Source organism: Macaca thibetana, chromosome 11 (genome assembly GCF_024542745.1).
Source record: "Macaca thibetana thibetana isolate TM-01 chromosome 11, ASM2454274v1, whole genome shotgun sequence".
Classification (NCBI taxonomy): domain Eukaryota; kingdom Metazoa; phylum Chordata; class Mammalia; order Primates; family Cercopithecidae; genus Macaca; species Macaca thibetana.
In genome coordinates this window covers 123,539,380-123,565,164 of record NC_065588.1, presented here as the reverse complement: position 1 = coordinate 123,565,164, position 25,785 = coordinate 123,539,380, and the positions used below count along the sequence as shown (strand labels likewise).

General features: G+C 41.9%; 1 long non-coding RNA gene across 1 annotated transcript in view; it reads left to right on the top strand.

Annotated features, from left to right (window-relative positions):
- Positions 1–322: 322 nt before the first annotated feature.
- LOC126930966 (uncharacterized) overlaps positions 323–25,785 on the top strand; it is a 47,514-nt gene continuing 22,051 nt past the window's right edge. The window contains exons 1-2 of the long non-coding RNA XR_007717734.1: positions 323–695; positions 18,996–19,096. This is a non-coding gene — a long non-coding RNA (uncharacterized LOC126930966). The remainder of the gene's footprint in view (positions 696–18,995; positions 19,097–25,785) is intronic.

Genomic DNA, 25,785 nt, shown 5'->3' with positions numbered 1-25,785 from the left:
GGGTGCTCTTAAAATAACATTTGAAAGATTTTGTAATGTTTATAAATGGTATATAAATTTTCAACTCCACATATTAAGAGGAAAAAAAGTGATAAATACTGGATGTCTTGGCCTGTTGGCTTGTTTATCTGTTTGTGGAAAGGCTGATGTAACCACCGGACTGTTCTTCCTGCCTGCTGCACAAACAAAATCAATTCACAGAGAGCGTGGCATTGCAGCAAAGAAAATGTAATTGACATGAGGCCAGCCACGCCACATGGGAGAGAGTTATTACTTAAATCAATCTCATCAAAGGCTGGTAGACTGAGGGTTTTTCAAAGCTGGTTTTGAGGCAGGAAAATAGGGTCTGGAGGCAGGGAACATAAGGCTGATTCACACTTCAGCTATAACAGGAAATATCCTCTCCATAGGGCGTATGCTGTAAATGACTTTGTAACTTTACTTCATCCTCCCCATTTACATAGGGCGTACCCAAAGCAACCAATGGAACAAAGAATTGGACAAAACGCACAAACAAAGCAAGGAAGGAATGAAGGGTTTTATTGAAAGTGAAAGTACAGTCCACAGTGTGGGAGTGAGCCTGATCAGAGGGGCTCAAAGGCCCCGTTATAGAATTTTTGGGAGTTTAAATACCCCCGAGAACCTGGACACCCTCCATCATTAACATATTTTGGTGACCCAGGAAGGAGGAAGAGGTAAGCCCCAAATTTGGGATTTATTCTTCTCCTTTCTCCTTTTCTTTTCTACTCCATAAAGGGGAATCTCTTTCTCTCTCCTTTCCTTTCCAACCTGGAGCCCTTGGTGGGCAGCATCTAACATGGAAGTGACTTCAGGTTTCTGGCCATGGTCAGTGAAACTAAGGGGTTTCCATGTGGAGAGGCCTGACCGCCACCACCCGGTTCACTTAAGGAATGTGGATCTCTTTCATTGTTTTCCTCTTTCTTTTTCAGTCTTTCAATGGCTGTTTCCTAGTAGCTCCTTGGAAATTGAGGGCAATTGACTGGGGTCACTCCCCGGTATTGCCTGAAGGCCTAAGAATGAATAGGAATAATCGGCCTGCCCCGAAGGGGAAGGATCTGTTTTATATGTTTTCGGTGTGTGGTCCCTGATCCCTATATGTGGCACAGCTCAGAGCAAACTCGCACATGTTTCAGGTGACTGAAACCTTCTTTTCCTATGCTAAATTCTTCCCTTCCCCTATTCAACTGGCTAAGGGTGAAGGAAACCCACCCAGCCTCCAGTTCCTATCATTAAAGTTCATGGAACAAGAAGCATGGAAAAGCATGGCCTTATCAAATTATAAGGATGCTCAAAGTTGGGGATTACACCCAGGTACCAAAGGAAAGCTCACAGGAGGCTCTGGAGGGAACACATGCAAAGTGGCACCAGTGCCTACCTAAGGCCAGACACATCTGGAACTCTAAGATTAGACCCCACAAGTGGATGCTCTGGGGGATCCTTTGGACCTCAAACTCTCCAAAGAGGATGTTCCTGGCAGAGGTTCTGAGGTCTAGTAATAAGCCCTCCTTGGAATTTTCTCTCACAGTTGCAATGCTGTTTGGCCCCAAAATTGCTTAGAATCTGAAGTTTACTGTCTAATTGGAAAGTGGGATGGAATTGCATATATTCAGGCTTTTGTGCTGCTGTTCTAAGCAGGGAGCCTGGTTCTAAGCAGTGACACCCTCCTTTGGTACTGTTTGGCCCCAGTGCTCCTTGGAGTCTGGGGAGGTTTAGCCTTTAAAAATCAAACTGTCTTGGAGACTGATGTACCCAAAATTTTGGTTGACAGCCTTCCTTGGATTATCTACTGGGGCAAAGTAAAACCGGCAAGCTTGTATTGTTATCTCATGGCCAAGGTTCCAAGCTATTGGCTCTTCGTTTATGTGTGTCTAGATGTGGTTATTTGTATATATACTTATTGTTATATATTGTGTCTTCCAAATTGGTTATAAGTAAAAGAATGCTCATAAATTAAATAAAATAAGTCTGAGCAATTTTCAAGTTCACGTAAGTATAACTTTACTAAACAAGTTGGCTTTACAATTATTGGTGGAATAAAAAGAGAAATGCCCTCAGAATTGTCAGCATGCATTTTGTCTGAATTTTATGTTTGTCTTTGCTAGATATTTTAAAACGTTAGTTCAAGCTGGGAGCTGCTAGGGGCGAGTCTGCCTCCCATTCTATTCAAAGTCTCACTGAGATAAATGCATATACGATTGCTTCCTTTGGAAAGGCTAATCAGAAAGTCAAAGGAATGCAACCATTTGTCTCCCACCCATGCTCTGAAAGCCCCAAGCCCCCTCCTCTCTTTGAGTTGTCCCCCCTTTCCGGACCAAACCAAGGTTCATTTGGCAAATGTTGATTGATGTCTCCCTTGTTAAAAGTAAAAAATTGAGTACAGTGAAGAGGATAGTTATTTTAAGCAAATGTTTTGTGTAAATTAAAATCTTAAAAGCTATTTTTAATGCTCATTTGATCTATGGGTCATTTCCAATTAAAAACGGGTTGTAATATGGAGAAACGTGTTTCTAAAATTGTGGAATTATTCTTCCCTATAAATGCCCATATCTAATAGTTCAGAGTTTGCTTTTTAGGGTTTCCCTAAAGTTTTAAGTTACTAAAAATAAAATTCTACTTAGCACGTAATTCTGTATACAAAATGTGCCAGAAAGGCTTATGTTATTAGTGGAAAAAAGAATAATTTTGTCTAATTCAGAAGTTGTATAAAAGTTAGTTCAAATTACAGATTTGAAAACAATATTTATGAATCAATGTAGTAAGGAATCATTAAGTAGGGGAGAAAGGAGTGGAAAAAGTTTAAATAATAAAATATTCCTCAAAACCTGATAAAGAATTGGAAACATTTCGCTAATGAACATTTTCATAGTTAAAACTCTTAGTGTTGATTAAGGTAAGAAGTATTGTAAAAATGCATCGGCAGTTTCGCAATTCTTTTTTCACTACGGTTAAGCATGAGGCTGAATTTAGCGTAAAACCAATTTCCACACACATGCTTGCATTGCTTCCCTCTGTGTTTACCATTTTCCGTGAACAGTGCCAGAGTACTTGTTGGTCATGTACCTAAAGTGGATTTCTTGATTGCACAGAATGTCTAATGATACTGGTGAACTTAAGGATATTGAATTGTATATCAGGAATAGTCATTATGTGGGTTTTTGGGGGCCCTAGGTAACACTGCACTTTCCAGGGTAAGTTGAGTATGAAAATTTAGGGGTTTTTGTTTTGTTTTGTTTTGTTTATTTGTTTTTGCTTCTAGTTTTCATTGGTTTCCTGTTTAGTCTCCTTTGGCTTTGTGTGTCTCTCCATATAAACCCATGCTAGGAGAAGGCTTTTATTTGGTTCTGTGAATAGTTATTTTGTCTCCTATGCATTTCTAGCAAGTCATCATTCGTTCCATTTATCTGGAATTCCTAAAGCTACCTTTGTTGGGCTACAGGAATTAATGGAGCACACCAGCTTTTTATCTTTAAACAAACTTTGGCTTGTAGGCTTCCTGATACTTCAAGTGTGTAGAGTGTATTCTCACAAATAGAATTTGAGTCATATTTCTCTCTCTCTGCCTAATTTCTTCAAAATTTGTAAAGTGTTTGTGAATATTCTTGATTCATGGCAATGTGTTTGTTTGCAAACAGTCAGGCAGGGTCACCAGAGCTGCTCAGGGAGAGAGAACCCAGAAACCCGGCATGCAGACAGAAGGGTAAGAATTTCTTACATCAGTCTCTGGCCTCTTTCTCTCTGTGCAAACTGGTTAATCTCCTCTGTGAAAATTTAAATTAATTGTGTCACATGAGTCCGTGTTAAGAGAGTCCACCAGCAGACTTTGCGTGAGCAACAAGGCTATTTATTTCACTTGGGTGCAAGTCGGTTGAGTCTGAAAAGAGAGTCAGCAAAGGGAGATAGGAGAGGGGCAGTTTTATAGGACCGGGGTAAGCTGTGGAAAGTTACAGTTAGAGGTGGTTATCTATTATCAGCAGAGGAGGGGGTCACAAGGTGCATGATGGGGATATCATAAGACTCTTTGTCCAGGAGAAGAATGTCACGAGGTCGATCGATCAGTTGGGGCAGGGCAGGAACAAGCCATAATGGAATGTCATAAGGTTGGTCAATCAGTTAAGACAGCAGCTGGCTGTTTCCTCTTTTTTGCAGTTTTGGGCTGCCCCAGACTTCTTGGCTCCTGCAGGCCGTCTGGACGTATATGTGCAGGTCACAGGGGTTACAAGGGCTGAGCTTCGGCTCAGAGGCCTGACATTCCTGTCTTTTTACTTATAAAATATGAAGTTATAAGAAAAGATAAAGAAAATATAAGTTTTACTGGGGATTATTGGGGTAGGGGCGATGTTTCTCGGAACTGCTTCAAGCGTGACCAGTGACTGCACAGACACCTTAAAGAAAATTTGATAGTGAGTTAAAAGGATTAGGAATTTAGGCTGTGGGGAGATCCTGGGGCAGAGGATGGTACTGTGGGGTTGTTAAAAGTAGCATTTATCATATAGAATGATTGGTGACGGTCTGAATGAGGTTTTGTATGAATTGAAAAACCAAACAGAAGACACAAGGCCTGAATAAGAGAAGGAAAAAAACAGATATTAAAGGACTAAGAATTGGGAGGACCCAGAACATCCAATTAGAGAGTGCCAAAAGGGGTTCAGCATAATTATTTGCTTGGTGGGTGACTTTTGGGCCTCTATCCTTGAGTTTTTTTTTTTTTTTTTTTTTATGTTGTCATATACCAGGCCAGATTGGTTTAGCTAAAAACAACACTCTTCCTTTAAAAATATAGAGTCCTCCTTTTTCAGCAGTAAGTCGAAGCCTATTCCTGTCTTCTTCTATTAATAATGAGAAAAACAAAACAAAATAGTAGTAAAGTGTTGGTGTCATGAGGGGAACAGGAAGCTGTTTGGTCCTATTTGCAAATTGATTTTGTGGGGTGAGGAAAACTAGTGTACATGTGCCTGTCCAATTGATAGGTAGACACGTGTAGGTGGAGGAGCCACAGAGGAAGGGGAGACTTTTGTAAGGCAAAACTGGAAATGTAAAGTGAAAAGATGGCCAGGAGCAGCAAAAGAGGTGTCTTGCACCCAGACTCTTAGGGATTTAGTAAGGGCAGCAGCCATTAGAAGCTGTAACGGGGATTGATGGGGCAACTGGGTGGGGGATGGGGCATTGATTTTTATGGTGTATGAGAAAGCGCATAGCGTCTACAAGCAACCTTTCATTGCTATTCATGGGGTTGGGTATAAGTAAACAAGAAAGGGGGCTGGAAGGAGAGTCTGAGGAACAGGGGAAGGTAGCCAAGGATGGAGTGAAATGCAGGGCAAACGTCTTAAAGGAAATGAGAGGTTCTTAGTGGCATACTAGTGGCTTGTTACCCATATGGAAGAGGTTATGAAAGGTTGATAGAATGGAATGAGCCTGTGAGGCTGGAAGGAGGAATTTTCAGTGGGAGAGTAAGTAGGAGTGACTGATGAGAAGGCGAAAAACTGGCCATGAGGGACAGAAGTAGGAATACTGGCTGCTTCTTTAGCTGTCTTATCAGCATAATTGTTGCCTTGAGCAATGGGGTCTGAGGCCCTTTGATGGCCTTTGCAGTGAAGGACTCCAGTTTCCTTTGGAAGTAAAGCAGGCTTGAGAAGGGTTTTTATTAAAGAGGCATTAATGATGGAGGACCCTTGTGTAGTAAAGAAACCTCTTTCAGCCCATATAACAGCATGGTGGTGCAGGATATGCAAGGCATATTCAAAGTCAGTATAATTATTGACACGCAGTCCTTTTGCAAGAGTGAGGGCTCGAGTTAAGGCAATGAGTTCGGCTTGCTGAGAGGTAGTGGAGGGGGGCAGAGCAGTAGCCTCAATGATAGTTGTGGAAGATACTATAGCATAACCTGCCTTTGCTGTTGTGTGGCGATTAGGCCTGGTGGAACTGCCATCAATAAACCAAGTGTGATCAGGGTGAGGAACAGGAAAGAAGGAAATATGGGGAAATGGAGTGAATGTCAGGTGGATCAGAGACATACAGTCATGGGGGTCAGGTGTGGTATCAGGAATAATGCAGGGGCCAGCCTGAAACAGTAAGGTCAAGTTGTTTGGACACAAAGGCTACAGGGCGTGGTCCTGCCTCTTGTGTAAGAATTCTGACCACCCAGCCCTGTACTTCGGCTGTGTGTAATGAAAAAGGGTTGGGATGAGTTAGGGAAGGCTAGAGTGGGAGTAGCTTCTAGTGCTGTTTTTAAGGAATGAGAAGAGGAGTGGGGAAAGGATTTAGGATCTATGGGGTCAGCTAGGTTTTCTTTTGTGGGTTTATATAATGGTTTAGTCAGGATGGCAAAACCAGGTATCCAAAGGCAAAAGTACCTAAACATGCCTAGAAAGGAAAGGAGTTGTTGCTTTGTAGAAGGGGTTGGGGTTTGGGAGATTAGCCGGACACAATCAACAGGGAGAGCATGTGTGTTTTTATGAAGAATTATGCCAAGATAGGTAACGGATGAGGAAGAAATTTGGGCTTTGGAGGGGGCTACATGATATCTCTTTTAGAATAGATGTTGGAGGAGCAGGAGGGTGTCCTGTTGGGAAGATATGTAGGAGGGGCTATAAAGTAGAAGGTCATGAAAATATTGAATAAGATGAGAAGCAGATGCATGGAAAGAAAGTAAATCATGAGAAAGGGCTTGACTGAAGTAATGAGGGCTGTCCCTGAAGCCTTGCGGCAGTACAGCCCAGGTAAGTTGCTGAGACTGATGAGTGTCAGCATCAGTCCAAGTGAAAGTGAAGAGAGGCTGGGATGAAGGATGCAAAGGAATAGTAAAGGAAGCATGTTTGAGATCCAGAACAGAATAATGGGTTGTGGAGGGAGGTATTGAGAATAGGAGAGTATACGGGTTTGGCACCACAGAGTGGATAGGCAGGACAATTTGGTTGATAAGGCACAGGTCCTGGACCAGCCTGTAAGACTTGTCTGGTTTTGGACAGGTAGGATAGGAGAGTTGTAAGGAGAGTTTGTAGGCTTTAAGAGGCCATGTTGTAACAGGCGGGTAATAACAGGCTTTAACCTTTTTAAAGCCTGCTGTGAGATGGAATACTGGCACTGAGCGGGGTAAGGGTGATTAGGTTTTAGTGGGATGATAAGGGGTGCATGATCAGTTGCCAAGGAGGGAGTAGAGGTTTCCCATACTTGTGGATTAAGGTAGGGAGACACAAAGGGAGGATGTGAAGGAGGCTTTGAACTGGGGAAAAGGGTGGCAGTGAGGTTTGGCTGTAGCCCAGGAATAGTCAGGGAAGCAGATAATTTAATTAAAATGTCTCGACCTAATAAGGGAGCTGGGCAGGTGGGGATAACTAAAAAGGAGTGCATAAAAGAACGTTGTCCAAGTTGGCACCAAAGTTGGGGAGTTTTAAGAAGTTTTGAAACTTCGCCGTAAATACCACAACAGTTACGGGGACAAGGGAAACAGGCCCTTCAAAAGAAGGTAATGTGGAGTGGGTAGCCTCCATAGAAGTTAAACACGGGTGCTGTCCTCCATGAGGCGGTGCTGTCTTCAGAGAATTTTCCTATTTCTGTCACCTGGGCTCATCCCTGCGTGCCCTGATCTGCCTGTCCATGTACAGCTGCAGCACATGCTTGATGCCTGTCTAAGCAGAGCGTTCTCAGCCATTACACTGACTCAGTGTCACTGTGGGTGGAATGAGATGACAGACATCCTGCAGGTCACAGAAGCACCGTCGGGTAAAATAAAAGCAGCTTCTGCTCTTCCTCCTCCAGTAGCTCATGTTTGACTCCCAAATCCTTCTCAAATTGAGAAATATGTGGGTGTTTTATTTCATTTTCAAGGTTTTTCTCAGGATTTGAAATCTCCTACCTAATAGTTACTGAAGTTTAAGAAAAGCAAAATACAAAACTGCCCCCAAATCTCTGTGCTGCTGTTAATGATCTCCCCTTAGGGTATGGTGCTCAGAAAACCAATGACTAATGATCAGACCAGTTCCTATCCTATCTTCAGGAACCATCTACATAGTTACCATGTTGTGAGAAGCACCAAAACCCCATCTGTAATTCTGCTATGGGCTGCCTGGCGCTGATTCTTAATTTTGCAACCCCTCAGCTCGGCACAAGAGATAGCATCCTATAGTTCACCTGCTGCCACTTGCGTAGGGAATAAAAATAGCAACAGGTCTTCCAGACTCCAGTGTCCAACCCCACACATTTTTAACACCCCTTGCAGGGAATCCATCTCTCTCTCTCTCTCTCTCTCCTCTCTTTCTCTCCCTCCATCAGTTCAAACTTTTGCACATGTGTTGGCATCTTTCATGCTTCTGTTAAACCAGAGTATAGTTTTTCTTGTCCAGAGGTTTAGAAGCAAAACAATTTGAGCTGCTAGAAGATAAGGTGATGACTTCCTGTTAGAGTTTATCCATTCTGAGGTTCATTTTTACACTTCTGTGAAAGTGCTTTGATTGATCTCCAGAGCAAAGACACAGCAGTTCCTAATTTGAATGTTTCAGAACCAATTGAGAGCCCTGGTTCAGCCACTGGGATACAGGCCAAGCTGTCAGAACTTGTTTTGCTTTGTTACAGGAGAAGGCTAACGTAGGTGGGTGTGGAGGCTTCAAGGCAGGGATTACACTTCCTGAAACTGCAGCCTTCCATGAGGGGGTGTGAAAGCAATCACAATAGTGAACACGACAAGTTTAATGGTGTTATTTGATTGAGACTTCGAAAGGTGAGACTGAAACACAGCACGACTAGTTCATAGGTTGCCTTTTTTTTTCATTATTTCTTTTTTCTTTCAACAGGTTTTCTTTTCTGTAGCAAAGTGACTGAAGTAAAGTGGATGTTAGGAGATGTGAAAATATGAGAAGAGCTGGAAATAAAGAAATAAAGAGGATCAGTTGTTCAAACATTATAAGCAGGATTTTGCATAAAAGAAAGAGGATAGATGAATTGATTTGTATTTTTATTGATTATTATAGTACCGTAGGTATCCATGGGCTTCTCTGATGGCCAAGAATATAAAACTAGGCCAAATATCATGGTTTCTTCCATTTAAAGCCAGAAAAACACCTTTGGCAGAAACAAAATTAGAAGGTGGAAAGTTGCTGTTGGATTGAGATATGATTACCTTGGATGCCCAACAACTTGTGGCAAAATCATCTAGTAAATCTAAGTCAACACCAATCTGTTGACTCAGAAGTCCCCCTTCTAGGCATACCCCCAAGATAAATTTGTTCTCCAAGAAAAAAAAAAAAAAACAAAAACAGTGATTTCTTCATAAGAGCCACATCTGGAAACAACAAAAGTGTCCACAAATAAGAAAACAAATTAACACATCACAGTGTTCATACCATTGAATATTACAATATAGCAAAAACTGAATATAGCAATAGAAATGAAGTATTTCTACAAAGAGCAATATGCATAAATCTTCCAAACATTAGAAAAAGAGCAGGAGAAGCCAAACACAAAATAATCTATAGTGAATTATTCCCTCCATATGAATTCCAAAAATACCTAAAACAATTGGAGATTAATTATCCTCACTCCTTCTCTGAAGGGAGAGGTAGCAGTTGGGAATTCATGGGGAAGGCATGGGGAAACATTCTGATATTCTGTTCATATTCTATAATCTGAATAATTAAGTATTTTGGAAGGGGTTACCTAGGTGCATAGCATTATGCAAATCTTCATCTAAGTATAGTCTCAAGATTTGGGCATGTTAATATATGAATGTTACACTTCAGTTAAAACAGTTCAGTTTCTTTTAATTCCCCTCAAATAACAATATTAATGATAATAGTTAGCAATTACTGAAACTTTATTATGATAAGAGTTTTGCATTAATTTCATCACTTTCTCCCTAGAATGAAGCCTATTGCATAGAAATTTTTAATTCCCAATTCACAGATTATAAAAACTAAGGTTTAGAGAGGCTGACCAAGGTTCTACAGCAGGTTAAGTAGCAAAGCCAGGACTGGAACCTAGTTTGCAGTGGAGCTGATCTGAAGGGAAGCAACTGGAAGCAAAGAAGATGCAACTGGTTGGTGTTACTCTACCTTCCTCCAGAAATGATGCAAATGTGTTTTCAGGAAGGCAGCATGTTTTATGTGTTCGTGTGTGTTTGTGTGTGTGTGTGTGTGTGTGCGCGTGCGCCTGCCTGTGTGTAAGCCTTCTATTGCCAACACTTTCTGCCTTGACTGTAGTCAAAAAAATGAAAACACATGTTCAATTTGACAAAGTCTATTTTGTGATACATCTCCTTTTTCTTGGAGCTGAGGACACAGGTGAGCCATGTGACCAATACATTCCCAACAAGTTTTCCATGCAGAGATGAGTGATGGCCAGAAGCAGGAGACATACACACTGACCATGACCTTGACTGACTACCGGACCTCAATCTAAGCAGGATAAGTCTTGATCACCCAAGGGTTTGACAAATGTAGCTTTTTAACCACATCTTCTCCATAGGTTAGGTAAATAGGGATTCTGTGGAGATGAATTATAGCAAGATGATTTTCAAATACTCAGATAAACATAAGTTTTGATAAATGTATGTTTCACTCCAAAAGTCAATTATATATTGGATTCTTAGGACATGTTTAAAGTAAATTATTAAATTGCCTTTATTGGTTTTCATCCCCGTGGTAGTATTTCAACTCCCAGAAAGATATGGAAGTCTTTGGGGAAGTTTGTGATTTTTACACTAAACCAAGAGCACTTTTGGCACTTCATGAATAGGGATAGGGGATTTTGAATACACAAGTGAATGATCAGTCCCAGACACTAGAGTCATGTCAGCCCAAATATCTATCATGCCTCCTCAGAGGATCTCTGCAACAGAGGCAATGAGGTACTCTGTTCTAGTTGGAAATGCCTTACTCCTGCAGGTGAAACCACTTAACAATCTCCTTATAACAGTGCAATTACATCCATCTATCTATACATGGATCATATATATATATATTTCACTATATGCGTGTTTCCAATCTTCCTCCTACCCCAACTCAACATTCCTGCATGCCTTGCCAAGTTTCCAATGTTTTCTCACATTCCTGAGTGTTCCTGCCTCAACAGATGTTCTTCTTTGTACTTTCTCAGAAGAGAATCAGGGGGAGAGAAGCTAAAATGGTAATGACAAGAGGCATATTTGCAAAAGATAATTTTTCAAAAAGTTGGGAGCAGAACTGGAACAGCTGTGGAAGAAGGGTCAAAGTTAATCCCCTCTTCCAAAGAGCAAGCATATCAAGTTGTTGTCAGGAACCATGAGTATTAGCAGGTGCATGAAGAGAACTGATCCTAAGCTAGGCATGTAGCCAATCCAACCAACTTTTTTCATACCTTTTGTTAGGGTAGAGTCCTTAACATGCTGATCAGAGAGGGTACCCATCCTATTCAGGGAGACATGGTACAAAGAAGCTTCTTGAAGCACATAGTCATCAATCAGGCTTACACATATTTGCAGGAGAACACAGGTGCTATCTTACATGTTTAGCTCTAGTTTATGAATGAGTAAAGCAACAAGTGATTTATGTGTCCTGTCAAATAAGAACCCCCCAAAAATGCATAATCTTCTGGTATCTCATATAATTCTAGGCATATATTTTGTGTATGATACTGCTGATAGTCCCTCTTTTGATTTTTTTATCTCTTTATAGCATTGGTTACCATAGAGACAAACATAACACTGCCCTGGGCAATGCTTATGGAAATGTATCAGTAAAAGTGAACATCAGTTTATTAGGTAATGACTTTTCCTGTTTACACAATTAACTCTCAGAAGGTAGCCTGTTTATGAAACATACATAAATAAGCCACATGGGTGAAGTCACTGTTCATGTGCTCAAGCATTCAGACGGCTAGACAATTAAAAGTAAATGACCTGTGCTATTATTCAATATTGACTCTTCTAACAATTCAGTATCTAGGTTGACGTATTTCTAGATCCCAATTACTCAGCAGCTAAATGTTTGAATTGTTTCATACTTAGCTTTCAATAACTGTGAAATATTTTCAGCCTCTCGTGTTTGAAACAGGCTATGAATTTTTGTTTGTGTTGCTATGGTGATCTATAGTGTCACCATTTTAATAACCACATCAAATGCAGGCATTAAGTAGCAATGTAATACCTCTACATAATTTAACACCAACTATAACAACCTGTGATATAATTGAAAATATTTCATAAGGAAATTTAAAGTAAATAGAAATAAATTACCCCAAGACTGAAACATAAATATTTGAGGAATGAGCATGAACACTGATGATAGAAAAATCCCTTTCTAATAATTGGTGCAAATCCATGGTTAGTTGTAACCAGACCAGTTTTTGTTTTCTATCTTGCAAATAGAGAAAATTAAACACATACAAATTATTAGGGCAGGAGGCATCAGGACCTTTTTCTACAGACTTCGGTGATGCATTTATAGTCATTAACTCTTGGATCATGGGTCATTAGTCTTTGGCAATACTGAAGACTGAAGTTGTATGGTAGATTCCTTAATGAGCTGATGAGAGGGAGACTCTTGTCATCCAAAGGAGATCTCGTGGCTTAAACTAGAAATGAGGTCATTTCATATTTCCTTCACCATGTATGTTTTCCTCCTGCTTGATGAAGAGACTTGCCTGTCTCTTCACAGCCAATTCCCAAGTGAAGATGAGTTGGCAACTGGTCAGATGTGGGGCCCTGAAACATGGACCACAGAGTGGGTGAGCCAAGGTAGGAGATACAGAAGGTGAAGCAAGATGCTGAGAAGGAAAAGAATAAAATTATCTCCTGAAAAACAAACATACAAATCCCTTTCTCATTCCCAAGGGAACCATTAATTTGATTCAAGAGTCCTCTTTTCCTTGTACTTCAGAAAAGCTGACCTAATTGCCAGCTCCAAGATGCATAAACCCAGCATCCTGTTGATGACAATGTTTGGTCCAAGGGTAAACACATGTCCTGAGTTGCCTCAATCAGACTAAAGGAAGGGACCTCATAGTTTTTGATTAGGGAAATGATTATTTTCTCTCTCCTTTTGACTCTCTGTGATCAAGTGAGCACAGAGGTCAAATGAAAATTCTAGTGCAGGGCTCCCCAATCCCGGTCTATAGCCTATCAGGAACTGGGCCACACACAGCAAGAGGTAAGCAGCAAGTGAGCCACTGAAGCTTCATCTGTATTTACAGCCACTCCCCATCATTTGCATTACCTTCTGAGCTTCACCTCCTGTCAGAGCAGTGGCAGCATGAACCCAAATGTTAACTGCATATGCGAGGGATCTAGGTTGCATGCTCCTTATGAGAATTTAATGCATGATGATCTGTCATGGTACCCCATCCCTCCCAAATGGGACTATCTAGGTGCAGGAAAACAAGCTCAGGGCTCCTACTGATTCTATATTATAGTGAGTGGTATACTTATTTCATTATATGTTACAACATAATAATAATAGAAATAAAAATATGCAATAAATATAATTTACTTGAATCATCCTGAACCCATCCCCCCAACCTGCCCCAGTCTGTGGAAAAATTATCTTCCATGAAACCAGTCCCTGGTGCCAAAAAGGTTGGGGACTGCTGTTCTAGTGGACACCTGAACAGAGAGAGAAAAAGAGCCCTATGTATTAAGGATTTGGTTGAACAGCTGAAGTGACTGAAGTTGGAGGATTTCCTTCTTTGGGCTTTGCAATGTGAGCTACTGATTTTCGTGTTATTTTAAATAGGTGCGAGGCAGCCTTCTCAAGATCTGTAGCTGGAAGCAGCATCTTGTCTGCTACAAGGCTACAGCAGTCAAGTAAAATATCCATGTTCCCTTGATTCAAGGAGCTTTCAGCTCTAGGGAAAACATGACATCTTCATGGTCTGGCCTTGAGCCTGAGGAGCACTGAGAAGTCACTCTAGGGAAGATGCTGTTCTAGAAGAGAAGCAGGACCCTAAAACACCTCAGTGCACTCCATAAAATGGTTGGAGCAAGTCAGATGTGTGGCGCTGACTTGGAGGCCCTCTCTGGAGTGCGGAGTTGACTTGGAGGCCCTCTCTGGAGGACAACAAATGTGTTTCCTACATTATGACCCCTAAAAGAAAGACACATAGTGGCGATGTCAGTCAGTGTCCTTTTCGTGGTTTCCAGTAAACAGTTGGAATAATTTGTGAAATCTTAAGGCTAGTATTAATAAAGAACATTATTGCCACCCACAGGCCTGAAAGATAAACAAGACAAAGTGCTTCCTACAACCTGGAGACCGAGAAGGCTGCCAGGCAGGAGCTGTGATTGCAGCTGAAAGATGCAGCCAGTCTTTAGCAACTCCACATGGAGGAAGCCAGGAAAATAAATACTCAAATCAATCACAATTTCTTTTTCTGCTATTTCTTGTCCATGCTCTGAATTTTTCAAAATCGACTAGAAGCTAGAGAGCAAGGGAGACCTTTGGTGAATCTACTCTGAATATGGGGCACAGAGCAACGGGGAGAGAGGTGATCAGGAGACACCCAGTTTAGGTGCCTGCCTCTTCCTCATTAACAACTTCTGTTTCACTCAGCGTTCCTTTGTGCCCAGCTGAAAAACTGCATTCTCCATTCTCTTACATTTGCTGTGACTATGATGTGGAACTGGAACTAACAAAAAGGAAGAACAACAGAGGAGGTGCAAGAAGCAAGAGAGGGAAAGCACCGTGGTGGAACAGTGGCTGATAGTTTTCTGGTAGAATGCTATGAAAACATTTAATAATGAGCATGTTCCATATCCAGTGATTTTACTTATTTTTTAATTTTGATAGTTAAGTATTTAAGTGTTCCTTTTGTGCCAGGGAATGTATTATGGACCAAAGAGTAATGAAATAAAGATGATATTTCACTTCCTGCACTCATGGAATATGTTAATGTGGAGAAAGGGAAGACAAATGATATCCATATATCTATATTTATATATCCTTCTGATAAAGATGATGCCAGTAAAGCAAAGCAGAATGATGCCAGTAAAGCAAAGTAAAGCAAAGCAGAATGAAATGCATGAAAATTGCCAATCTGTAAGTGACAGATCTAAATAGTCAGAAAGAGCCTCTTTTGAGGACAAATTGTTGGCAGGTAGCTGGAGAAGAGCAGAAATAACAGCTTTCCTGGGGCTACAGTTCCTTCTTGGAATGCTATCCACACATACAAACTTTTTTCCCCCTTCTTTATGTGGATCAAATACATATACCAAAAAAATGCAATACATCTTCAGGCTTGAGAAATAAAAGTTCTCTTAGAGAAGTTTAGGTCCACATTCACAACATCCATAGAAATAAAATCCACATTGTTTAGTGCAAAGGGTTGGCTACTGGGAAAAGACTTGGCTGCCATATCAGGAGAGCCTGTGGAATTTATCAAAGAGCGTTGTTGCTTATCCTGTGGTTTCTTGTATTCACCAAAGCAATGTATCACCAGACGACAGAAGTAAAACTCTTCTCTTCTTTTTTCTCTGTGGTTCATTTAATGGAGATAAAGCCTCCCAGTACAGCAGCCAGTGAAGTGTACTCTTTCCTAATAACCTGATGAAAGACATGTGAAAAGATGGAACATAATTGGACCAATCCCTCATCCTGGAGCAAAGTCTAGCTGATTTCAGCAGGATTCACATATTATGGACAAGAAAAATAGGTACCTGAATTATAAGCAATGGAGATTCTGGTAGTGTTATCTAGCATTATTACAACAATGGCTGCCTTATAGAATGCATCACCATTGCAAGCCAGTTTATTGCTGCATTAATTCACAAAACAGGGGCAATATTAAATACACGTAATATTAAATACAAATATTATTAAATACATACTTATTAGACATTTTTCAGGATTAAAAAAGTTACAAAGGTGTGTTTATCATAGTGCCTGGCATAGCAAGAGTTTTCTAATTGTGATATTGTTGTTGTTAACATAACTTATTTAACCTACACGCATTGTTAAGCATGTTTTTTTCCTGCTAAATGTAGGGTCTTGACAATTTTTTCATCAGAAGAGGTGAATTTTCAGAATATCAAAGTTGTTCAGGCCTTTGTAAATCAGTCTGCTTAAGGATTACTTACATATCATAGTCAATATTTGGGTATCTGAATTCAAATTGTGCTACTGATGTTTTACATACAGTTTAATACAAAACTTTAGACAAGCGAAATTCAACCAACTTTATATGAGCAAAGAACAATTCATAAATAAGGCAGCACTCCAAACCAGAAGAGGTTTAGACAGCTCTGCTCAGCAGTCGTAAGCAGCAAATTTGTACAGGCTGAACAAGTAAGCAAAGGAGAAAAGTTACTTGATTGGCCTTATCTAAGCAGCTGCCTTATTTGAGCATCACGCAATGAGGCATTTGCCTTATTTGGGCATAGTCTCGCTAGCTGGAAGCCTGTGATTTGCTGAAATCTGGCTATCTGCTACAAAAAATTTACTCCTAATTTAGGTTTGGGTTTATGTACTAAATGAGGCTGTGATTTATTATGCAGGAACTCAAAACACAGAAACCACCTCAGGTTGTCTTCCTGCTTACTTAACAGTGCTGACAGGTATGAAAGAAAATAGAATCTCAAGACCCCGAACTCACCACGCCAAAGGAAAGTGAAGCTGGGAAACTAAGTCACACAATACTGTCTTCCTTTTGTTTCCAAACAGCTGTAATTTCACAATCCTGTGTCCTAGATTCATCCAGAAGCCAGGTTCCCACAAAAAAAGAAGGTCACATATCTCCCCAGATGGCCTCCCTCACACATTGCTCCCAAGGAAATTCCTTGCCAGTTGCTGAATCTTCCAGGATACACAGCTCCTCCAGAAGTTAGCCCTAAAACAGTTCTGCTGAATCTCACCCTGACAATGTCAGTTACCAGCTTATCTTCATAGGACAAGGAGAATATTAAAAATCCACCATGGGCCTATCCTAAGAGGAACTCATTATTGACTATTTCCTCTACTCCCTCTTTTCACATGTAAAATGCAGATTTACTAGGGTAAACGGAGCTTCACAAGAATGTAAGCATCTGCCACTGCCTACCCTCCCTCACTTTTTTTCCTCTCTTACTTGCTGTTTCCCCCTTAAATACTGAGGTTCCCAAAACCCTCTTCGGAAAAAGCACAGGTCACAGATGCTCCTGTGATCCTGTATTTTTTCCTAGATGTGACCTTGACCTTGGCTAAATAAGCCTCTATGGATTGAGGTCTGCCTCAGTCATGTTTTGAACACAGGGTTTGTCCAACACTAACTGAGAAGTTGGTGACTGAGGATACAGAAGACAGGACTAGCAATTCCCTTGAATAGGCAGGAGATGATAGCCTGCCCCATGCACAAATGACTGGTGAACAGGAGGGCTTACATAGGAACATGACCCTTTACCTATGGTAACGGGAGGAAAGCAGAGTTCACCACACAAAGCAGCAGGATTGACCTTGGCCACCTCTGCTGTCTCATAAAGTAAGCAAGGCCGTAGGGTAAAATTCACACAACTGAAGTCAGTGCATCCCCAGGTATCTTCCTCCCCTAATGTGGGGTGTTGCTCCTGTTGGCTTTTCTCTGCGTGAGTCCTGATCTGGGTAACTTCAAGTCTTCTTGTTGTTTTTTTTTTCATTTTTCCCCCTTGGACAGGGTCTTCCTCTGTTGCCCAGGCTGGCATGCAGTGGTGCAATCTTGGCTCACTGTAGCCTCCACTTCTTAGTCTCAATCAATCCTCCCACCTCAGCCTCCCCAGTAATTGGTACTACTGGCCTGTACCACCATGCCCAGCTATTTTTTGTGTACGTGTGTGTATATATACACACACACACACATATATACTTTTTTTTTTGGTAGGGAGTCTTGCTATGCTGCCCACCTTGGTCTTGAATTCTTGAGCTCAAGCAATTCACCTGCCTCAGCCTCCCAAAGTGCTGGGATTACAGGCATGAGCCACCGTCCCAGCTACCCAAGTCATCTTAAAAGACACCCTACTTGGGGGACTTGACCACCATGGTTTGGCCTTTGGCCTGAGGTTCAGGGAGCTCCTAGGGACACCTCAGAAGGAACAGATCCTGCCCTCTGGGACTCGCGGGCTCTGGAGCTCCCTCTGCTTCAGGCCCAGGTGCTGGGACAGGCGTGCTCCTAGGCAGGGAGAGGGGTGGCTGTGGTATCCGGAGCCCGTTTCTCCTAGCCACGCCTGGAGGCGTGGTTTCCGGGTCTGAATCAAGGTGCCCGCGGCCTCGTCTTCTTCCCGCCAACTCCCAGGTCTCAAGAAGGGGAGGCTTCCAGGGGCGCACCCAACTCCCACCAGGGGCCAGGTCTCCCTCGGGATGCCCTGCGACTCTAGGCGGCGGGTTTCTGGAATCCACGCTGGACATGGCCCGCAGCTAGACTCCCTCCCGGGCTGAATCCACGGTGTCGTGCTGCGGGTCTACACGGCCGCCAGCGTCCTCCCCGCCATGTCTCCACACCACGCCTGATTGGCAACCCGTGGGGCGACTACTTCGTCCGCATGTCTCCTGGAGGTACTGGGCACATCCTCCGGGTCCTGAGGCTGCGACCTGGGGCTCCGGGTCCTGGGGTGCTGGGGACCGCCCAGCAGCCCAGTCCTCTTCATCATCGTCCTGCGCTCGCCTGCAGCGCCGCCGACAGCTGCAGAGGGCAAGGCCGGCGACTATCCCGCGCGCAGGCGCACACGGTGGCCAAGAGGGCGGGGGCGGGGCCTCATGCCGCGGTAGTTCGGGCCAGGCTGGTGGGTTCCCTTGCGCAGGCGCAGACGGCGAGGCTCACGTTCTCGCGAGAGGGTGGTGGTGGCCCCCGGTGCGTGAGAGACGCCTGCGCACAGGCGCAGACGGCGGGGGTAGGGTTGGGCGAGCGGTAGGGGCGACCTGGACGCAGGTCCGTGGTGCAGGTGCGTGGCCATAGGAGCATCTGGACCGTCCCTGAGGGGTTACAGCCGTCCCTGAGGGGTTACAGTTGATAATCTCATTATTCCTACAGTCTCTAAAAGTGTTTTTGTGTTTTTCTTTGTTTTGCTACAGATGTGGAAATGCATCTTGTTCTAGTACATCACATTCCAGGGAACAAAGAATTCCTTTACAAAGCCGGGTGTCGTCATTTTCTTAGAAGAACCACTGCAACGGTAATCAAAGTTGACTCTGCTGGAAAGGCAGGGGAGACGGAAATGATAACATAAGCAGCCGGCTGTGTCATTTCTAACATTTGTATCTTTTTTTCCCAGTAATTCGTGCCCACGGCCAAGTTTAGAGTCACCTGCTTGTTTACCTACTCGCGCACACACACACATACATAAAATATAGTAAACCCTACTGATAAATCAGAATTCCCATCACAGATTGCCTTTCATTTCTAATTAATGGAGACTTCTAAAGAGGGAAAGCTGTGAGGAAGCATTCCCTAAATAGCAAGTGCATACGAAATGTTTTTATTGCATGTAACTTATATGAAGGTGCCAACAGTAAGGCTTCATCAAGTTTTAGTTTATTTGTGGAAAACTGATTTCCAATTTAAGCCATTTATTAATTCCGTGTTTCAGAGAAACTTGACCGAGCACTTGCCATGCTTCCGGCACCGTTCAAGGCAACAGGGTTATGGTCTTGAATAAGAGAGACAGAGTTCTCATCTCTAGACAGACTGGCAGTAAGCCCGAAAATAGATCAATACACAATATAATTTCAGATAGTGACTTTTTGCTACAAAGTCAAAAGTAAATCAAGGTGAGCAGATAGCGTATTTTTAGAGGAGGTGCTACTTGAGATAGAGACGTGAGGCTTACGTCTTACTCATGCAACCTGCCTTTCGAATGGAGGTGGAGTGCTGTACTTTGCATTGTTCTCATCCCAGGACTGTCAGACATTACAGAACAAAGGAGAGAATTGGCAATACTTGCACTGTCTCTTAAAGCTTCAGTCCAGAAATGATATTCACCACCGTTGCACATATTTCACTGGTCAAAACAAGTTGCAAAGCTAAACTGACCTTCAAACGAAGGAGAGCATGTAGAATCCCACCATGTGCCCCAAATAAGAGAAAGCTAGAATATGTATGAGCAGTCCTAATGATTATAACACATGAAAACATCTCCCCAAAATCACTGCCTGGAGAGGACAGTATACTCTTCTCATTTCCCTTAAATTGAAAGGCAAACTGGTTATAAATACAGAATATTTCAGGATGGTACAGCCACAGTGAAAAATGTAACTCGAAGGAGAGGGGTTGGGGTAGTGGTAGTGGTGGTGGTTCTGCACATTGAGTATTTATTTTCAGACTGCCACGACCTTTCTATGCCATGCTACTATAATTTGCATGTATAGTTATTCATGATCCTGTATGCTATGGAGGGCAACAAGATAGCATCCTAAGCAGTGGTTTACAGAGCAAGCAACTGTGAATTCCAGATGCAAAGTTTGGCATGAAGCTGGGGTTGGGAAATATAATCAAAGCTCCCACAGTGATAAATGAGGTACATAATTTTATGTCTGTCACTGGGTAGCTTTGAAATATTAACCATCAAAAACCTCTCTGAACTGTAAAGTTTTGCAAGCAGATATCTCTTCTGCGTAATGAAGGTGGAAATAAAACAGTTACATCTGGAACAAAAGCATTGCTCATGAAGTGGAAGTGTAATTTTGTCTTGTGACAGTAATGCAATATTGTCAAAAACTCAGATCTACATAAGGAAAAAAAGATCATCAGAAAAAGATAAAACTATTGTTGTTTCTTGTAATTGGACTAAAAGGTAACTGTTAAAGTAATGATATTAACAATACATTGGGTGATTATAGTTTTTAGATAAGTAAAGTCAGTAACGGCAATGTCATAAGGGATGGGAAGGAAGAATCAGTCATATTATATTGGAAGATTTCTGTACTACATGTGAAATAGCATAATGATATTTGAAGGTGGACTTCGATTATTTATGAATGTATATTGCAAACTCTAGGGCAAGCACACACAAAAATTAAAAAGAACTATAATTCACATACTAAGACCAAATAAAATATGGAATCAAATAAAATGCCCAATTAACACCAGAAAAGGGGAGGGGAGGGGCCAAGATGGCCGACTGGAAGGAGATGCATTCGGAGGCTCCAAAAAAACCACAAAAAACCATAATGAGTGTGTGAATCCTTCACTGGCAACCAAGGTATCCAGATTCTCTTATCAAAATTGACTAGAAGGGTGGCGTGACTCAACGGAGAGAAGGAAGACCAGTGTGGCATGGCAGCCCACCTGAGAGCCACTGCGACCCCCTACCCCCAGCCAAGGGAGGCAGTGAGTGAGCATGCCACCCAGCCTAGGAAACTGTGCTTTTCCCACGTAAGTGTGCAACCCACAGATTGGAAGATCCCACTCGCGAACCCACCCCACCAGGGCCTAGCCTGCCAACCCTGGAACATGCAGATTCTTACAGCCTCTCAGCTGGAATCTGCTTAAGCCTGAGGAACTCAACTCCTAAGGGGAGGGGTGACAAACACCTGCTTCAGCTGCCTGCTCCCTAAGCCTTTTAGCTCCTTGGGGGAGGGGCAGCAGCCAGCACTGGGACTTGCAACTGCCTAACAAGCTAAGCTCCATGGGCAGGGGAAGGGCAGACCCATTTCCATAGCTCCAGGCTGCGTTTTTCTCCTGCTGGAGCCAAGGAGGCTGGACAGCTTGGTCCCAAGACTTATCCCCACAGCTCAATGCACCAGCTGTGCCAGTCTGTGGCCAGATTGGCTCTTCAGGTCTAACCCTGACCCATCCTTCTTCAGTGGGTGGGGCTTCCCTGCAGGACCTCCAATAACTCCAGCCAGAGGATCTCCCTGGGCCTGAGCCCATAGGGGGAGGGGTGGTCACAGTCTCTGCAGATCACAGACTTAGCCTCTCTTCCTGGTAGTTCTGAGGAATCTGGTCAGCCCAGACAAGTGGGCTCTTCCAGCGAAACACACCCTCTCCACCAAGGGACAAAGGGCTTCGTTAAATGGGTCCTGCTCCCTGTGCCACCCAACTGGGTGAGACCCTCCAACAGGGGTTGTTAGACACCCTATACAGGAGCAATCCTACAGGCATCAGGTTGGTGCCCCTTAAGGTCAGAGGTCCCAGAAGAAGGAACAGGAACACATTTTGGCTGCTCTCCAGCCTCCTTGAGTGGCATCTCCAGGCACAGGACTGAATCAGATGAATAAGACCTGAAGTGAACCCCCAGCAAATTGCAGCCGCCCTACAGGAGAGGGACCTGACTATTGAAAGAAAAACAAACAAGTAGAAAGTGACAACAACAGCATCAACAACAACAAAAACAACAAAAAGGCCCCCACAAAACCCCATCCAACGGTCAGCAGCCTCAAAAACCAAAACTAGACAAACTCATGAAGATGAGAAAGAATCAATGAAAAAATGCTGAAAACCCAAAAGGCCAGAGTGTCTCCTCTTCTCCAAATGAACCCAGCATCTCTCCATCAAGGACACAGAACTGGACGGATGATCAGATGGATGAATTGACAGAAGTAGGATTCAGAAGATGGGTAATAAAAAACTATGATGAGCTTTCCTTTTATGAGCTAAAGGAGCATGTTCTAACCCAAAGCAAAGAAGCTAAGGACCTTGATAAAATGTTAGAAGAATTGCTAATGAAAATAACAAGTTTAGAAAGGAATGTAAATGACCTGATGAAGCTGAAAAACACAGCACGAGAACTTTGGGAAGCATACACAAGTATCAACAGCTGAAATGGCCAAGTGGAAAAAAGAATATCAGAGTTTGAAGACCACCTTACTGACATAAGACATGCAGACAAGAATAGAGAAAAAAAGAATGAAAAGGAATGAACAAAGTGTCCAGGAAATATGGGACTTCATAACAAGACTGAACCTACAGTTCAGTTGATTGGAGTACCTGAAGGAGACAGGGAGAATGGAAACAATCTGGAAAACACACTTCAGGATATTATCCAGGAGAATTTCCCCAACCTAGCAAGACAGGCCAACATGCAAATTCAGGAAATAAGAGAGCACCATTAAGACACTCCATGAGAAAACTCCAGGACACATAATCACCAGATTTTTCAAGGTCAAAATGAAGGAAAAATTGTTAAAGGCAGCCAGAGAGAAAGGCCAGGTCACCCACAAAAGGAAGCCTATCAGACTATCAATGGACCTCTCTGCAGAAACTCTACAAGTCAGAAGAGATTGGGGGCCAATATTCTACATTCTTAAAGAAAAGAGTTTTCAACCCAGAATTTCATATCCAGACAAACTCAGCTTCCTAAATGAAAGAGAAATAAAGTCATTTCCAGACAAGAAAATCCTGAAGCATTTTGTTACCATCAGAACTCCTGAAAGAAACACTAAACATGGAAAGGAAAAATCGATACCAACCACTGCAAAAACACACAAAAATATAAAGACCAATGACACTGAAGAAACTACATCAACTAGTGTGCAAAATAACCAGCTAGCATCATGATGACAGGATCAAATTCACACATAACAATACTAATCTTAAATGTAAATAGGCTAAATGCCCCAATTAAAAGACAGACTGGCAAATTGGATAAGGAGTCAAGACCCATTGGTGTCTTACATTCAGGAGACCCATCTTACATGCAAAGACACACAAAGGTTCAAAATAAAGGGATGGAAGGAAAATTTGACAAGCAAATGGAAACCAAGAAAAGCAGGGGTTGTGATCCTAGTCTCTGACAAAACAGACTTTAAACCAATAAAGATCAAAAAAGACAAAGAAGGGCATTATATAATAGTAAAGGGAACAATTCAATAAGAAGAGCTAACTATTCTGAATATATATGCACCCAATTCCAGAGCACTGAGATTCATAAAACAAATTCTTAGAGACCTACAAAGAGACTTAGACTCCCACACAATAACAGTGGGAGACTGTAACACCCCACTGTCAGTATTAGACAGATCAATGAGGCAGAAAAGTAACAAGGATATTCAGGACTTGAACTCAGCTCTGGATCAAGTGGACCTAGTAGATGTCTACAGAACTCTCTACCCTAAATCAATAGAATATACATTCTTCTCAGTGCCACATGGCACTTACTCTGAAATTGATCACAGAATTCGAAGTAAAACACTCCTCAGCAAATGCAAAAGATCTGAAATCATAACAAACAGTCTCTCAGATCACAGTACAATCAAATTAGAATTCAAGATTAAGAAACACTCAAAATCCACAATTTCATGGAAATTGAACAGCCTGCTCCTGAATGACTCCTGGGTAAACAATGAAATGAAGGCAAAAATCAACAAGTTGTTTGCAACCAATGAGCACAAAGAAACAATGTACCAGAATCTCTGGGACACAGCTAAAGCAATGTTAAGAAGGAAATGTATAGCACTAAATGCCCACTTAAGAAAGCTAGAAACTTCTCAAATTGACACCCTAACACCACAATTAAAAGAGCTAGATAGGCAAGAACAAACTAATCCAAAAGCTAGCAGAAGACAAGAAATAACTAAGATCAGAGAAGAATTGAAGAAAATAGAGACATGAAAAACCCTCCAAAAATTAACGAATCCAGGATCTGGGTTTTTGGAAAAGTTACATAATAGATAGACCACTAGCTAGATTAATAAATAAGAAGAGAGAGAAGAATCAAATAGACACAATAAAAAATGATAAAGGGGATATCACCACTGACCTCACAGAAATACAAACTACTATCAGAGAATAATATAAACACCTCTATACAAATAAACTAGAAAATCTAGAAGCAATGGATAAATTCCTGGACACAAACATCCTACCGAGACTAAACCAGGAAGAAACTGAATCCCTGAATAGGCCAATAACAAGGTCTGAGATTGAGGCAGTAATTAATAGCCTACCAACCAGAAAAATTTCAGGACCAGACGGATTCACAGCTGAATTCTTCCAGAAATACAAAAAGGAGCTGGTACCATTTCTTCTGAAACTATTCTAAACAGTTGAAAAGGAGGGACTTCTCCCAACTCATTTTATGAAGCAAGGATCGTCCTGATACCAAAACCTGGCAGAGACACGACAACAACAACAAAAAAACTTCAGGCCAATATCCCTGATGAACATCCATGTGAAAGTCCTCAATAAAATACTGGCAAACCAAATCCAGCAGCACATCAAAAAACTTATCCACCATGATCAAGTCAGCTTCATCCCTGGGATACAAGGTTGGTTCAACATAAATCAATAAATGTCACATAAATCAATAAATGTAATCCATCATATAAACAGAACCAATGACAAAAATCACAAGATTATCCCAGTAGATGCAGAAAAGGCCTTTGATAAAATTCAACATCCCTTCATGCTTAATACTTTCAATAAACTGGGTATTGATGGAACATATCTCCAAATAATAAGATCTATTTATGACAAACCCACAGCAAATATCAAATTGAATGGGCAAAAGCTGGAAGCATTCTTTTTGAAAACCAGCATAAGACGAGGATGCCCTCTCTTACCACTCCTATTCAACATAGTATTGGAAGTTATGGCCAGGGCAATCAGGTAAGAGACAGAAATAAAGGGTATTCAAACAGAGAGAGAGGAAGTCTAGTTGTCTTTTTTGCAGATGACATGATTTTATATTTTAAAAAAATCATCATCCCAGCCCAAAAACTTCTTGAACTGATAAGCAACTTCAGCAAAGTCTCAGGATATAAAATCAATGTGCAAAAATCACAAGCATTCCTTTACACCAATAATAGGCAAGCAGAGAGCCAAATCATGAATGAACTGTCATTCACAATTGCCAAAAAGAGTGGAAAACACATAGCAATACAACTAACAGGGGATGTGAAAGACCTCTTCAAAGAGAACTACAAA